The sequence below is a fragment of the Coenobita brevimanus genome, chromosome 24 (genome assembly GCF_032717465.1).
Source record: "Coenobita brevimanus isolate Jiangsu-jjx chromosome 24, ASM3271746v2, whole genome shotgun sequence".
Taxonomy (NCBI): Eukaryota; Metazoa; Arthropoda; class Malacostraca; order Decapoda; family Coenobitidae; genus Coenobita; species Coenobita brevimanus.
The window spans coordinates 5,943,887-5,959,657 of NC_136977.1; positions in this window are offsets into that span (position 1 = coordinate 5,943,887).

The following is a 15,771-nucleotide window of genomic DNA, read 5'->3' on the forward strand; positions in this document are numbered from 1 at the left end:
TGTATAAGTTTGCTTGTATATACGATTGCCTTTACTAATACAGGTGCCATACTCCCCAGTCTAATGGCAGTGAATATTAAGGGGTCTGGTACCATATTTATAAACTCTCCTAAGCCAAATTATGCGTACGATTGCTTGTGAGTGCGTTTGCCTTGACACATACTGGTACACCAAGCGCTTCATAATCCTGCTTTGAATATTGAAGGAGAAAAAATACGAAAAAACAGTGATTGCAATTAACCTATGGAGACTTATCTATAGGCGATCCAAGGTCTTTAAACCTCTTCACTACGATGAGGCATTATTTTGTTTTCTAATAACCGACAGATATTTTTTCTATAGATTACAAATGACCTTCTTTAAGTAAATAATGATCGCTTATTTTGGTGTGTGTATCAGTTAAAATGTACACTTGGCTGATAGGGCTACATAATGTTACTTTGAGAGTCTAGGGTCGTTTACTGCTGGACCGGATCTTCTCGGAGGGAGAGTGATACCCAGAATCAATCCTTCTCCACGATGGCGAAGTACGAATGAGAGGGGTTTGCAGGAATTGATGCACGTGAAAGTTGATGTGTGTGTGTGTGTGTGTGTGTGTGTGTGTGTGTGTGTGTGTGTGTGTGTGTGTGTGTGTGTGTGTGTGTTGAACTATCATGGTGTTAGCATGTACACCATACCAGCACTACCGTTACCCTAATTAAATGTCTGCTATGGTTTGGATTTCGAGCTATAGACACGAGCACAGTAGACCATGAATCCTATATGTGGACCCCCTTCCCCCTCTTTTTTTTAATCCAAGACATCTCCTCCCATTCTGACGATGCCACCGTTAGTACCTGCACTGGAGACTGCCAAACCTCATACCTGGCGGCAGCTGGAGATCTCTCCCGAAGTTTGAACTTTCCGTAGCTACATGATTTACCTGCAAAGAAGAAAAAAATGCAGTTGTTATTAATGCTTATGATTTTAATGTTTTTTCATGCTGTATATGACATCAAATTATTCCTCGTGTTTATAATTTATTGTATATAAAGTGGATCTGTCATTCCATCTATCTATATCTTATCTATATCTATCTATGTCTCCATATATATGTATTGATAATCAGAAAATATTTTAAGCACGAAAATAACTTTCAGACTGTGCACTGCTTAAATCCCTCTATCTCCTGCAAAGCTGTTTTCCCAGGCAGTAGTATCAGTTTCATTTTTTTGATATGCAAATGGTACTTTGCTCAAGTATTAACATTTGGATGGGGTTACAGATTTAATACTCATTCTGCCCTCCCCTTCCTGTCCCTCTGTGTCTTCACTCCCATTTCTCCTTTCCCCGTCCCCTCACGATATATCTTCTCGTTCGTTCCCGTCTTTTCTTCCTTGTTCCCTTGTGTCCTCCATTCCTTGCTTCCTCTCGTCCCTCCCATCCCCTCACGAGCTACCTTAAATCTTTTCCCCTCCCTTCATCTCCTTTCTCACCTCTTTTTCGTTTCTTCCTTCCTCCCTTTCCCGTAACCCATTTTCCCCTCTCCGCTTCATTTCCGATCTATCTATTCCTCCCTCCCCCTTTCCTCTTCCCCTCCCCCATCCCCTCTCCACCACCCTTCTCACCGTCACTCCTGCTCCACCATTTCCACTTAAGCAACAAAACATCAGAATTATCCAAGTGTCTTAAGTAGCCAGCGCAAAGAAGTTAATTTTTGGAGGGACAGATTTTATAGCCTATTCTCTCGTTACCCTCTCCTCTTAACCCTCTCAGTACGACTACGCATTTTATATTTTTTTCTTCCCACCACCGGACGATTTTATTCAATTTAATGGGAAGCCTTTATACTCTGCTCACTATAACTTGGCGTAAAAGTAACATTTGAACTTCTGGCATGTTCAGGTATAACGCAGAATTAATACTAGATACGGTTACAGTCACGGGGAAGTGCTATGGGGGGTTTTAGTATTGTTTTCCTGTCTTATATTCACGGGAAAAAGACAGGAAAGGACGAAAATATCCGAAAACTTAGAGTGGAATGAACGATAGTAGTGGAAGAGTAAATGCCTTGAGTTCAGTACCCCCCCCTCCCTTTTTTTTTTACGTGCATACCTTTTTTTTCCTTTTGTTTTTCTTTTTTCTTTTGGTCTCCCTGCCACCAGCTATTTATTTTGAGCTTAAGAGAGCCCCATCCTAGCATAGGGGTTAATGAAGACTTTATTTTAGCCCTTCTTTCTCCAAAATTATATTCTGAGCTAAATAAAATCGTCAGGAGATACCAGGAATGAAGCAGAATATACGACATCGGACTGAAGGGGTTAATGGCCGTGGATTTCTCTTGAGGAAAATCGTCTTGTGTGATAAGAATGTAAGAGACTTCACCGTAATGAAAGGGTTAAACAGGGTAATACACGGCACGGTTTGGTGTGTGTAGCTCTCTCTCTCTCTCTCTCTCTCTCTCAGAACGGGAAATAACCAAAAGGACCCGAGAACCCGAGAATTTGACACGATAAAAAGTGCGACTGGTTTCCGGGAGTATCAGTGAATGGGAGGACGTGAAGATGGGAGGGTAAAAAAATAGTAAGGAATGGGGGAGGAGGAGGAAGGGGTTGGGAAGTGTGTGTGTGTGTGTGTGTGTGTGTGTGTGTGCGAGAGAGAGAGAGAGAGAGAGAGAGAGAGAGAGAGAGAGAGAGAGTCCTACTGAAGTGGGGAGGAAGAGAGGGAAAGATAAAGTGAGTGAGGAGGGAGAAAAAATCATGAAGAATGTGAGAGGAGGGGGTGGAGGGAAGTGAGAGAAAGAGAAGAATTTATAGAAAATGTGGGAAGAGGAGGAGGAGGAGGAGGAAGAAAGAAAGGTTGAGAAAGAAGAAAGGACAAGGAAGGTGGTAAGGAAGGAAAGGAGATAAAAAAATAAGGAAGAAGAGAGGAGGAGGAAGTGGAGGAAAGGTAGAGGAGGGCAGAGAAAAGGCATAGGAGGGCAATGGGAAGTAGGTGAGGAGTGAGGGTATAAGAAATGAGAAGAAGGACGTGGAAAAAGAAGAGGAGTACCCTAGCTGGGAAAATGGGTGGATAAGGAGGGGAGATTGAGGAAGGGGAAGGGAGAGGAAATGGGGAGAGTATGTGTAAAATAGTGAAGGATGAAAACTGAATATGGAAGAGGGAAGGGAAGTGAAAGATGAAGAAGAGACTGTTAAGAGTAATGAAAGTGTAGAAAAGGAGGAGGCTGTCTGCACAAATACGCTAAGCTAGGAAGTTGTGGAGAAGGCAGAGTGATAAATGGATGTGGAAGGAGGAATGAAAGAAGAAATTGTGAAGGAGAAGGAAAGGTAGAGAGAGAGAAAGTGGAAGAGTGAATGGATGGAATAATAATGAAAATGTAGAGGAGGAGGATGGTTGGATGAGTAACCTAGTAAGTTGTGAGAGAGAAGATGGAGTGATGAAAGATGTGGAAGGGGGAAATGGGAAGGGATATCGTGGGAGAGGGGAAAGAGGAAGAAGAGGTAGAAGAAGAGTGTGGAAGATAAAAAGGAAGACTATAGTGAAAGTGTAGACGAGGAGGATGGCTGGGCGAGAGAGTTGGGAAGTTGGAAAAGAGAAGACGGAGTGACGGAGGAAGTGGAAGGGGGAATGGGAGAGGAAATTGAGGGGGCGGAGAAGGGGGCGGCAGGGGCGGTGAACACACACACACACACAAAAAGGTCTAAACCGTTCTCCTTATACGGCCACCAAAACATGTTACGGCTAAGCGGACACGAAGTTTGTGGGTTTACGCTGTGGCTTGTGTGTGTGTGTGTGTGTGTGTGTGTGTGTGTGTGTGTGTGTGTGTGTGTGTGTGTGTGTGCTGGAGTTTACGTACATTGTGGCTTGTTTGTGTGTCAGCGGTCCAGTGGATGGCTCGTGTCCAGGCTGCCTTATAAGGTTGACAGGAGCCTCTCGGTACATTGTTTTGTTTTGTTTCATCTTGTTTTTGTTATGTTTGGGTTTTTACCAGGTGAAGTTACGTTATGTGTGTGTGTGTGTGTGTGTGTGTGTGTGTGTGTGTGTGTGTGTGTGTGTGTGTGTCCTCCTGTTTCGCGTGTTTTACCAACTTAGTGGGTGTGCTTTTTGAGATGGGTAGATGCTGCATTATAAGGGTGAATGGGAGTCGGATATATCTCACTGCTTCGTTTGGCTGCATATTGTTTTTATAGTGTATTGAACTCATGCCACTCTAGTTATGTGGGGAATATTTTTGCGTGGTGCGGTTAGGTGTGATTCATGTCCATCTTCCCTTATAAATATTGATAACAGGTGTCAAATATCTCTCTTCGTTGTTTCAAGTTTTCATTTTTATTTTCTCTCTTTTTTTGTGGTTCTGGTATTGGGGTTTAGGTGTACTCTTGTGGCCTGTGTTTGTGTCTGAGTGCAATTCGGTGTAGCTCGTGTCTGCGTTGCCATTTCAAGGTAGTAACAGGAATCTACTATGTGTGTTTGTTGTGTAACTTTTTATTCTGTTTTGATGCCTCTTGTTATTTATTTATTTATCTTTATTTATTTGTCATCATATTGAGCGGTTCAGAATGGCTCGTATATAGGCTGCCATGTAGTGTTAATAGGACTATATCGATGTTAGTCTATTCGTTCTGTTTTTTTTTTTTTTTTTTTAGAGAAGTTGGGTATGTATCACTGTTGTTTCCTTCTGTTTCGCCTTTTTTTTTTTTTTTTTTTTAGAGAGAGAGAGAGAGAGAGAGAGAGAGAGAGATTGATTTTTTTTTTTTTTTTTTTAGAGAGAGAGAGAGAGAGATTGATTGATATATATCTCTGATTCGTTCTGTTTCGTTTTGGTTTTGGAAGAGTCGGATCTGTATCGCTGTCAGCTGTTTCATTCCGTTTCGTCTTGTTTTTGGACTATACTGCATTTGTACTAGAGTTATTACTTCCGCCGACGAAGTTGGAGGAGGTTATATATTCGCCTATGTTTGTCTGTTTGTCCACACGATATTTCCGAAATTTCTTAGTGAATTTCAATGTAATTTTGTGGAAGGGTGGGCCATGGACCTGGAAGGGTGGGCCATGGTCCAAGAAAGAATTGATTAAATTTTGGGGCGGATCCGGATCTTGTGTATTCCGCTTCCAAAAGTTCTCAATGAATTTCAATGAATTTTGTGGAAGGGTGGACCACGGGCCAAGAAAGAATTAGTTAAATTAGGGGCGGATCCACAGTCGGATCCGGATCCTGTGTAGGCTATCCTGCGCAGTATCTCCGAAAGGTTTCAGTGGATTGTAATATGATTTTGTGGAAGAATGGGGCATGCGTCAAGGAACAGTTGATCGGATTTGGGGGCAGATCCGGATCCTATATATTCCACACTATCTCCACGGATCTGGATCCTTTTTAATGGCAGTGGCGGAGGTATGCGCTCTCTGAGTGCTTTCTAGCTTGCACTGTGGGTTGTTTGCGTGGGTACGGTTCGGTGTGGCGCTTGTCTGGGCTGCCGTATAAGGTACTAATAAGAGTCGCATTTGTTTTGTGTGTGTGTGTGTGTGTGTGTGTGTGTGTGTGTGTGTGTGTGTGTGTGTGTGTTCATTGCCTTATTTCTCTTTTTCATCTACTTCGATGGTAACTGAAGCCGGGAAATCACTCGACTTTTTTTTTTTCTTTGGTTTTTGCCTTTTTCATTTTAGTCTGTTCTTGTTTTTTAAGGTACCAGACCGGTTTATTACTCTCTCTCTCTCTCTCTCTCTCTCTCTCTCTCTCCACCGTATAAAGCCATCAGAAGCCGGTTTATCACTTTTTTTCCTCATTCTTTTTTCTTCTCCTCTCTTCTTTTTTTGTTGTCAGTTCTTCACTTTATAAGGGTAACAAAAGCCTGTGTATTGCTGTCATCTTTATTTTTCCTTTTTTTCTTTGTCATATTTTTCTCTCCTTTGGCTTATATATATTTTTTCTCTAACAGGAGCAAAGTCTTTTTTTTTTTTTTTTTTTTTTTTTTTTGAGCTTGCCGGATACATCGCCAGGAGACAGGTTAAGTAGATGAATAGGTGTTGATAGATATATTGGAAGATACAGATAGATAGTGATAGATAGTTATTTTGATAGATTGACAAAGAGAGAGAGAGAGAGAGAGAGAGAGAGAGAGAGAGAGAGAGAGAGAGAGAGAGAGCGGTAGATTAAACATGAGATGGGAAAGGTTGGTGTTGAGAGAGAGAGAGAGAGAGAGAGAGAGAGAGAGAGAGAGAGAGAGAGAGAGAGAGAGAGAGTAGTAGATTAAACATGAGGTGGGAAAGGTTAGTGTTGAGGTAAGAGAAGGAGGTGGTGGGGGGGACTCCTGTAAACCACTTAAAATGGCTAATAAATTTGAAGTATCGTTTTTCCACGGAGAACTTGGGTAATGAACAGGTAAGAAGAACGCTCCATTAACCCCTTCTTTACGACTGGGCGGGGGTGGGGGTCGAGATGAGGGATGGGGGCCCGGGGGGGGGGTCTCTGAAGCGAAGTAAAAATCGTAGGGTAATAACAAGAATGAAGGAGAAAAATCATTGTATTGTGGGAAATAATTGAAGAGTGATCACTGCTGTCTGTCTGTCTGTCTGTCTGTCTCTCTCTCTCTCTCTCTTTCTCCCTGCCCAGATTTTCGTCTTTTTGCATCATCTGTCTCACAGGTAGAGTAAGACAGTCCTGCTGCTTTACATCCTTTCCATAGCACGTCTTGGTACCTAGCATCATATTCTAGTGTTTACCATATTGCTGCTGTTGAAGTCCATTTGCTTACAAGAATTCCACTTTAAGCAGAACTATTGTGAAACCTGTACATAGACTGAAAAGGTTTGTTAAGCTCTGAAAAATCGCATTACTGGCATTCAAAAATCAGTGCTCACTCTCTCTTGATTTATCGTATTAAAGTGGAGCGATATTTATGTCCTGTACATATTCACTTATTATTTTTTTTAGGCCTGCACCAGACGATTTTTTCAGCCAAACACCAGACTATTTTGTTTAGCTGAGAGAAACCCTTGGAATCAGAGGGATGATGAAAGATAGAAGATATTGGTGCTTGTATTGTTTTATTTATTCAGACTAATTAGTATTTCTCCATACTCCTTTATTCTCACTTCCCCTTTCTCTGTTTCCTATATTGAAATTTTCCTCCATTCCTTTCTTTATTTCCGTGGAAATTATTGTTTTCTTTCCTCAGCTTTTTTTTTTACTCCTGTCTTTTAATTTTACATGTAATTTTCATACTTTCACTGTTTCCTTTGTTTGGTCTTTTTCCTCCAGTTTTTCATTTGTGCTTTGGTTTTTACTTCTTTCTTTGTTTCTTTTTGTGTACGTAATTTTTTGTGTCCTCTCATTCATCAGTTAGTTTGCCCGTTTCTTTTTATTATTCTTTTTAAAATATTTCTTTAATTTCCTTCCATCAGTCGGTTATTTTTTTATTTTTTTCCCGCCTTTGCGTGTTTCCTCTTTCCTATTCATTCGTCCTTTAATTTTTGCCTTTATTTTCTTTATTTCCCTTTCACTGTGGCCATTTAACCTTCTTCCCTCCCATTCCTCTCCTCCCTCCCCTTCTCCCTTTTTCTTCGCTCCATTCGCCCTTCTCTTCCATCTCTCGTGTCAGCTTTCATCCTCTGTTTCTCTCCCTGTTGTTTCTCTCCTTTTTCTTCAGTATTCTTCTCCCTCATTTTTTTTTTCTCTCCACTCCACTCGTTCCTCCTCCTCCTCCTCTCTCTCTCTCTCTCTCTCTCTCATTTTCTGGGAACTTTTCTTTTTTTTTCTTTCGCTTCATTCCTTTCAGGACCGGATCCAGCATTTTTGGAAAGGGGGGTGGGGGACGTGATTCCCAGATAAAATGGAAGTTTGAATTCATTGTGACTTATTACTAAAATTCCTCAAAAATTATTGCCATTTTTTTTTTTTTTTTTTTTTTTTTTTTTTTTTACTGTAACATTTCCGTAAGGTACCATACTTATTGCATATATATATTTTTGAATGGCAGAGTTTTTAAAATAATAAGTAATCATTAGTCTGCCGAAAATAAGGGGACATTCACCCCCCACCCCTCCACACCTCCCCCACCCAGATCCGTGCCTGTTTCTTCCCCCTCCTTTTCCTCTCCTTGCGTCATATTTCACTCTCTGGTTCACTCCCTTCCGTCTCCCATTTTTCTTCCATTTTCTTCTCCTTTCCACCTTCCTGCGGTGTCTACTCTTATTCCCTTCTCGTTTTACCCACTGTATTCCTTTTCGTTTCCTCTCTCTACTTATCTTCCCTTTTCATCCCTTCCCTTTTCTTCCCAGTGTTATAATTCTTCCATTCACCCTGTGCTGTTATTCTGGCTTCGTCTTTTGCTTCCCCCTTCCTTCCTTCCTTCCTTCCTTCCTTACCCACCTTCTTACTTACTTACCCCTTTCTGTTTGTCTTTCATTTCTTTTATCCACTCATCTCATTTATTCCTTGTCCACACTTTCATCCCTCTCACCTGGTTTTACCCTTTCGTCTTCTCCCGTCATTTCCCCTCTCACAGTGCTCTCCCCTTTCCTCTCCTCACCCTTATCTTCTTAATACCCCCTCCTTCTTCCTGCCTTTCTTTATTTCCTCAACTCCACTCAATCATCATCTAATTTTTATCGAAAAAAAAAAAAGTTTGCCATCCTTTATCTGCCCTCAAAATCACCTAACATCCTATTTTTCTTTCATTTCCGAATATTATTGGATTTTTTCGTTTTTTTTTTTTTCAGTGTGTACGTGACGGGGTGTTTTTGTTTGTGTAGCAAGATGTTTAGAAATTTACTGCGAACTGCGGTGTGAGGGCGAACGTGTAAACAGAAGCCTTATTTGGTGAGTATAGTATTTATGCTGTTTACCTGTTTACCGTTTACTGTTTATCCCTATTGTTTACCTGTTCACCATTTATTGTTTATCTGTTTATTGTTTACCTAATTACCATTTACCTGTTTATTGTTTACCTGCTTATTTGCTGTTTACCTGTTTTGTTTACCTGTTTACCTTTTACTGTACCTGTTTACCATTTACTGTGTACCTGTTTATTGTTTACTTATTAACCATTTACTGTTTACCTGTTTACTGTTTACCTATTTACCACTACTGTTTATCTATTAAACATGTACTGGTGATAGCAAGAATTAATATAAGTAAAAAAATAATAATCTCACTTTAAAGAGCTAAAGACGCGGCCCAAATATATTAGCCAAGCGTGTCGAAGTTTTTTTTTTTTCTTCCTGGACTCTCCTTATCTCAGGTAGCCTCCCAGTTTTTTTTTTTTTTTTGCTATGATTTTTTTTTTTTGAGACTGCTCGTGGATGATACCTTCCTTTCACTTTGTTGAGACACTTGTGAAGTTTGGCTACATTTGATATTTATTCTCTGTCTGTCTGTCTGTCTGTCTGTCTGTCTGTCTCTCTCTCTCTCTCTCTCTCTCTCTCTCTCTCTGTCCGTCTGCGTCTGTCCGTCTGTCTGTCTCTGTCTGTTTGTCTGTCTGTCTGTCTGTCTGTCTGTCTCTCTGTCTGTCTGTCTGTCTGTCTGTCTCTGTCTGTCTGTCTGTCTGTCTGTCTCTCTCTCTCTCTCTCTCTCTCTCTCTCTCTCAATGATAGTGATCGTAACCTTAACCAGTTCATGTTTCCCACATACAAGATGGAATGTATTTTCTTTAGTGATCAGATTTATCCTCGTCTCACGAAAATATAGAAAAGACGTACATAAAGATCATTGGGAAGACTGTAGTAGTGAAAGTCAGCATGAGGAGCAGAGCCGCGTTAGAAAGTGTGGTGGTGGACTGAGAATATATCCACTTTATACCTCTTTACTCTTGCATTAGGGCCACTTACTCTGTCAAAAGAGTACCCTGACCCCATTAACTCGTGGTCTCTCCCAAGCTGAATAAAACCGTCTGGTGTTAGGCAGCGTAAACAAATGTCCACAGGATGAAGTTAAGGAAGTTTGCGGCTAATTCATTTATTCGGTTAAGTTCTGTAAAATCGTGTGTTAATAGCCAGAAGAAAATAAAGAAGACGTCCAACGGCAAGTCCACCATTATGCCGTCTTCTCATCAGCAGTGATCACCACTATTTTGGCATTTGCCATCGGAAACCACCATCAGGACTACTGCAGCGCCTGTCGTGTTCCCTGGGCCCCGTGGTGGCGTGCTGAGGGCCCGGCTGAGTAACTTTCTGGTCCCTCACAAGTATTGGGTGTTGAGTGGCATGAGTGTGGTCTTGTGAGACTTAAGTGCTGTAAACCCTGATATCACACTGTCCCCTCCCCGCCCCTGCCCCAGCCACACCTCCCCTCACTCTCCGCTGCGTCTCTGGCAACCTGATATTACCTTGACGGACGTGGTAGTTCCACACGTCAGCGTTGTCGTCGACTCGTGGTTAATGTTCTGTCTCACATGTCTCTTTCTTAAATCGAGTTGGTGGACAGTCTATTATTTGATCTGAGGACTAAGCTGCTTACAGGGCAGGAATTTCATAGTAACGCTTCGTATCAATGCCCAGGATCGGATACGTTCAAAAAAATTATGGCCCTTCATATGTAAAGTATGCCTACGGTCATAAATCCTTCAGAAGATTAGGGTACACTTCAGTCCCTGTGTATCCCCTTCACTACGTTTATTTATTTATTTATTTTATACACTATTCATTTTTACTCTTTCGGTGACAGTTAACAGAGGTCAGAGAAGAGCGAACGCTGACTCGCCGTAGTTAGAGTCCAAAAGATGAAAGCTTTTCTGTCAACTGATGCATTTGCTACGGTACTTTCACTGCCTGGATGTCTCTTGGCTGAGTGTTCTCCCACTTTAGTGCCTCTGTCTTGTTTCTGAATCCTGCCCTGCACCATCCTTAGCTGGGAAAGATGGTGGTGGTGATGATGATGATGATGATGATGATGATGATGATGATGATGATGATCTGTCTGTCATCCAAACCTTTAGTGACCCATCAGGCTCGTAATGGTCGGGATCTCCACTACTTATTCTAGAAATTTAAGATGAGAGTGATCGGTCGCCCTTACCTGAGTGGCATTATATGAGCAATAAACTCCAGCCCACCCTCAGATGAAAACCTCATGATCTTATAAAAAAAAAATCAGTATTCTGTGTATGTGTATCAGTGGCCCATTCGAAAATAAAAATAAGCCTACGATCATAAATCCATCAAACCGTGAGGGAAGATTCCAATCCGTGTTTATGGAGTGCCGCCACCCACTCACCCACCACCCCTCCTTCTTTCCCTTTCTCCCGCCTTCCCTTCCTCCCTCCCTCCCTCCCTCCGTCCATCCATCCATCCATCCATCCATCCCCTTTCCCCTCCCAGTTGCCCACCAACCTTCCATCTCACTCACCCACCGACCCTCCCTCCCTCTTTCTCTCTCTCCATCCCACTCACCCACCTATCCCTCCCTCCCTCTTTCTCTCTCTCCCTCTCATTCATCCTCCTATCCCTCCCTCCCTCCCTCCCTCTCACACACACACACACACACACACACACACACACACACACACACACACACACACACACACACACACACACACACACACACACACACACACACACACACACACACACACACCCTCCATTTCCTACCCACTCACCCAACGTTCCTCTCTCTCCCTCCCCCCCACTCACCCAACGTTCCTTTCTCTCCCTTCCTCCCTCCCACTCGCCCAACGTTCCTCTCTCTCCCTCCCTCCCTCCCACTCGCCCAGCGTTCCTCTCTCTCCCTCGCTTCCACTCGCCCAACGTTCCTCTCTCTCCCTCCCTCCTACTCGCCCAACGTTCCTCTCTCTCCCTCCCTTCCACTCGCCCAACGTTCCTCTCTCTCCCTCCCTTCCACTCGCCCAACGTTCCTCTCTCTCCCTCCCTCCCACTCGCCCAACGTTCCTCTCTCTCCCTCCTTCCCACTCGGCCAGCGTTCCTCTCTCTCCCTCCCTCCCACTCACCCAACGTTCCTCTCTCTCTCTCTCTCTCTCTCTCTCTCACTCGCCCAACGTTCCTCTCTCTCCCTCCCTCCCTCCCGCTTGCCCACTCACCCTCCCTCCTCTCTGATAAAACTGGAGCAGTGGAGAGATACTTTATGGCCTATAAACGACGGCGGCACAGGCGGTGGGGCGGGGGGAGGGGGAGGGAGGGAGGGGAAAGACGGGGAGGGAGAGGGAGGTTGGTAAGGCACGGGAGATGATAGAGGAATGGAAAGATAGGATGTAGGAAGGGGGGTCGGAGTATAGAGCGGGGAGAAGAAGGGGACGATTAGAGGGAAGACCAGGAATGTGGATAGTGGGAGAGAGGGAGTTAGGGAGAGAAGAGGGTAAGGGCAGGGGATGTGAGGTGGGGGAGAGATGGTGAGGGGAGATAAATAGAAGGGGATGATGTTGGGTGGAGGGATGAGTCAGACTAAGGTGGGGGAGAAAAGGGTGGGTGTGGAATGGGAAGGCGATGGAAACTCCTGAGAGATGGGGAGTGTAAGTCAGGAAGAAGTGAGGGTGGGGGGGGAGGAGGGGGACCGGAGGAGTGGGGTAAGGTTTAGGGTGGGTATGGGTGAGGCAGAGAAGAGTGAGACAAGGAAGAAAGTGAGGGGTGAGTCGGTGAGGGGAGGAAAAGGGAAGGCAGGAAGGAGGAAGAGTGGGGGAGGCATGGGTGGTAGATGAGGGAGATGTGTTAAGGTGAGAAACAGTGTGTTAGGTAGGGGAGAGGAGGCAGGGAATGGCAGACTGCGTGAGGGAAGGCAAGACAAGACAGAGTTGAACGTAACGATTCAAACCAGACGACAGAGACAGACTGAGGCGGAGGAGACGAGAGGAAAAATAGACTGGAATGCAGGAGGGGGGAGAAGGCAAGGAAGGGCGAGTGCAGGAAGGCTAGGGGGAGAGAGAAGGGAAGTGTAGGAGAGGAACGAAGGTGAAGGCAGTGGGAGGAAGATGGGAAGGTACGGAAATGTGGTCGGGAAAGGCAGGAGGGAGAGTTTGAATGGCAGAAAGATGGGATGGAGAATCAAGAGAGAGAGAGAGAGAGAGAGAGAGAGAGAGAGAGAGAGAGAGAGAGAGGATAGAGGAGGCAAAGAAGGGAGGGAAGAGAGCTGGGGAGGTAGGGAGGGTGAAGGATGAGGGATGGGGAGATAAGGAGAGACATGGGGGAGGGCTGGGGAGTTAGGAGAGAGGAAGATAAAGATGAAGAGAAAGAGGGGTCGGGAGTGAGGGGGAGTCAGGGAGAAAAATGTGAATGTGTGTTAGAGAGAGAGAGAGAGAGAGAGAGAGAGAGAGAGAATTAGGGTTGGGGAGGTAGGTAAGTTATGATAAATTAGGGAGGACGGTACAGTATACAACACCTTTCCCATCCCGCCCCTCCGCCTACCTCCAGGAACCTCTCACATGAATTCCCTTGGCCCTATTTTTACCTGCCCCTACCTAGAACTGAAACAGGGACCTTGACTGTAAATTCGACGGTTGTTTTATGTTGGTCCACGGTGAAGATTGAGAGCAAAAAATTAATGTCTGTTTTAATGCCCCTCGTAAAACTAACAGGCATCAGTTCAAGTTAAAGATCATATTCAGCAAAATTCTTGGGTTTCAGCTTTGTATAAAATTGTTTCCCTTGTCAATTTCTTTCTCGGTTTATTTATGTCTCTTTTTCTTTTTACGCCTTCAAACTGGAATGAATAGTAGAGTGAAATGTATGGATAGATAATTACTTTTCGCGTTGTAATTCACTGTTCTTACGAAATGTTTATTGTAAGAGTCGAGTACGATCTACATACATCGAGCAGACCTAATTCTCTCAGGCAAGGCGAGTATGTTTTCACCCATGTTTGTTTGTTTGTTTGTTAGCGGGATTTCTCAAAAGCTAAAGGAAAGATATGGACCAAATTTGGTGGATAGATAGCCCATATCCCAGGAAGCAATCGATTAACTTTTGGGACCGATCCGAATTGTATTACAGATTCTGGATCCGGGAAACACTTTTTGCGAAGCCCCAGTCGTTGATGGGAAAACCTGACCCATTATGAAGAGTGGTTTGGAAATTACGTTGCCCTTGTCGGAGAGATGCGCTCCACTGAGTGACCCTCTCGTTCTGTTGTATCTCGCTTCTGATAAGACGTGTTTATTTTGAGAATTAGTTAAGATCTTTTATGAATACCAGACAGAGGGATTTCTGATGGCATGCAGCTTTCATTGATCTCTTTATCATAAGTCATGGCTAAGATCTTATATGAATAGCAAAAGGCCAGATTCAGGACGTATTGTCATCTTCGTTGAAACTTATTTATCGAAGTAATTGGTAAGACACACACACACACACACACACACACACACACACACACACACACACACACACACACACACACACACACACACACACACACAAATCGTCACGCTTTAACAGGAACAGGATACTAGAGTTGTCCGGACGATGAGGGGGGTTAAGATATACGGCTCCCTGTTTTTCTCACCTCCACCACAACCACCACAGCGCCCCCCCCCCCTCCCCGCGGCGCAGAACATATGTTAGCGCCCAATTTGCGGTGCTCTATGGCGGCAAATTACGACAGAATTACGCAGTCAGGGAGAGTAATGTGCGAGACGGGGCTGCGGGGGGTGCCAGAGAGAAGGAGAGAGAGAGAGAGAGAGAGAGAGAGAGAGAGAGAGAGAGAGAGAAGAATGTACTGTATGGGAAGGGGAGTGATGGGATGATTTTTTTTTAACACTTTCAGTACGATGTCGCCTTTTTGCTTTCTTTCTCTCTTTCTTAATGTGTCTGTCTGTCTGTCTTTTTCTTTCTTTCTTTTCTGGTTACCTCCGACCAGTTTATTCCACCTAAAGAAGGATTACTTTCTCAGTGTATTAAAAACAACAGCAGTCACGCCCTTTCACCTCGACGATCATTTTTTTTTTCCTTGCTATCACAGGGCGATGTTAACCCTTTCACTCCATTTACGTATTTGTTTTTACTCCCGCAATCCTTAGACCAATTTATTCAGCTTAGGAGAGACTTACGACCTAGAGAAGTTAAATATATCCTTTATTAATAATTTTACTTCCTGGGGTGAACTGCTAAGGTGAATAAATTTACCTGAAGGCAGCGTGAACTAAAGGTACGTCATCGGAGTGAAGGGGTTAAACTGAGGAAAACCCCCCCTGGTAGCGATGGGGATGATGATAATTGTGAGGGGGGGAGGAGGAGGGGGGGAGAGGATGGCGCAAACCTGCAACTTCCGCCAGGGTTAGCCACGCTGAGATGAGTTTACCTTCGTTTTTCTTCTTCATCTTTTACTGCTATTTTTGTTATGAGTCTGCCACCGTGAGATGAGTTTTATTTAGCCTTTCTTTCCCTTTTCTTTTAGTGTATGTGTGAATCTGAATCGTGAATCATATTTATAAAAGGTCATGATCAGTTTGCACGATAAGGAAGTCTTTGTGATAGTTAGTAATAGTTGTTTTAGGATTTTGTACTTCGTGATTTTAATATGTACTGTGATTTTGAACTTTTTGGCAGGCGTGTGGGAGAAGAGAAACGTAAATAAGCGATCTAATCCATAGGTTAATCTTAGAAGAGTTTATAAATGGAGCTCAAGGTTAGACTAGGATAAGATGTTCGTTCCCTGAGGCCCAGTAACTCTCCTACCCTCTAACAGGTGACTCTATCCACCTACACGTGTCACCACTTGAGCACGAAGGGTACTACTCTTAAATCTGAGATCGTATAGTCCCTTAACTCAGAAGGTCATTTTTACCTGTTTTAAATTCCTCTAGTCACATCGCGTATATGTTTTTTGTATTATATTTTTGCTGCTTTCAG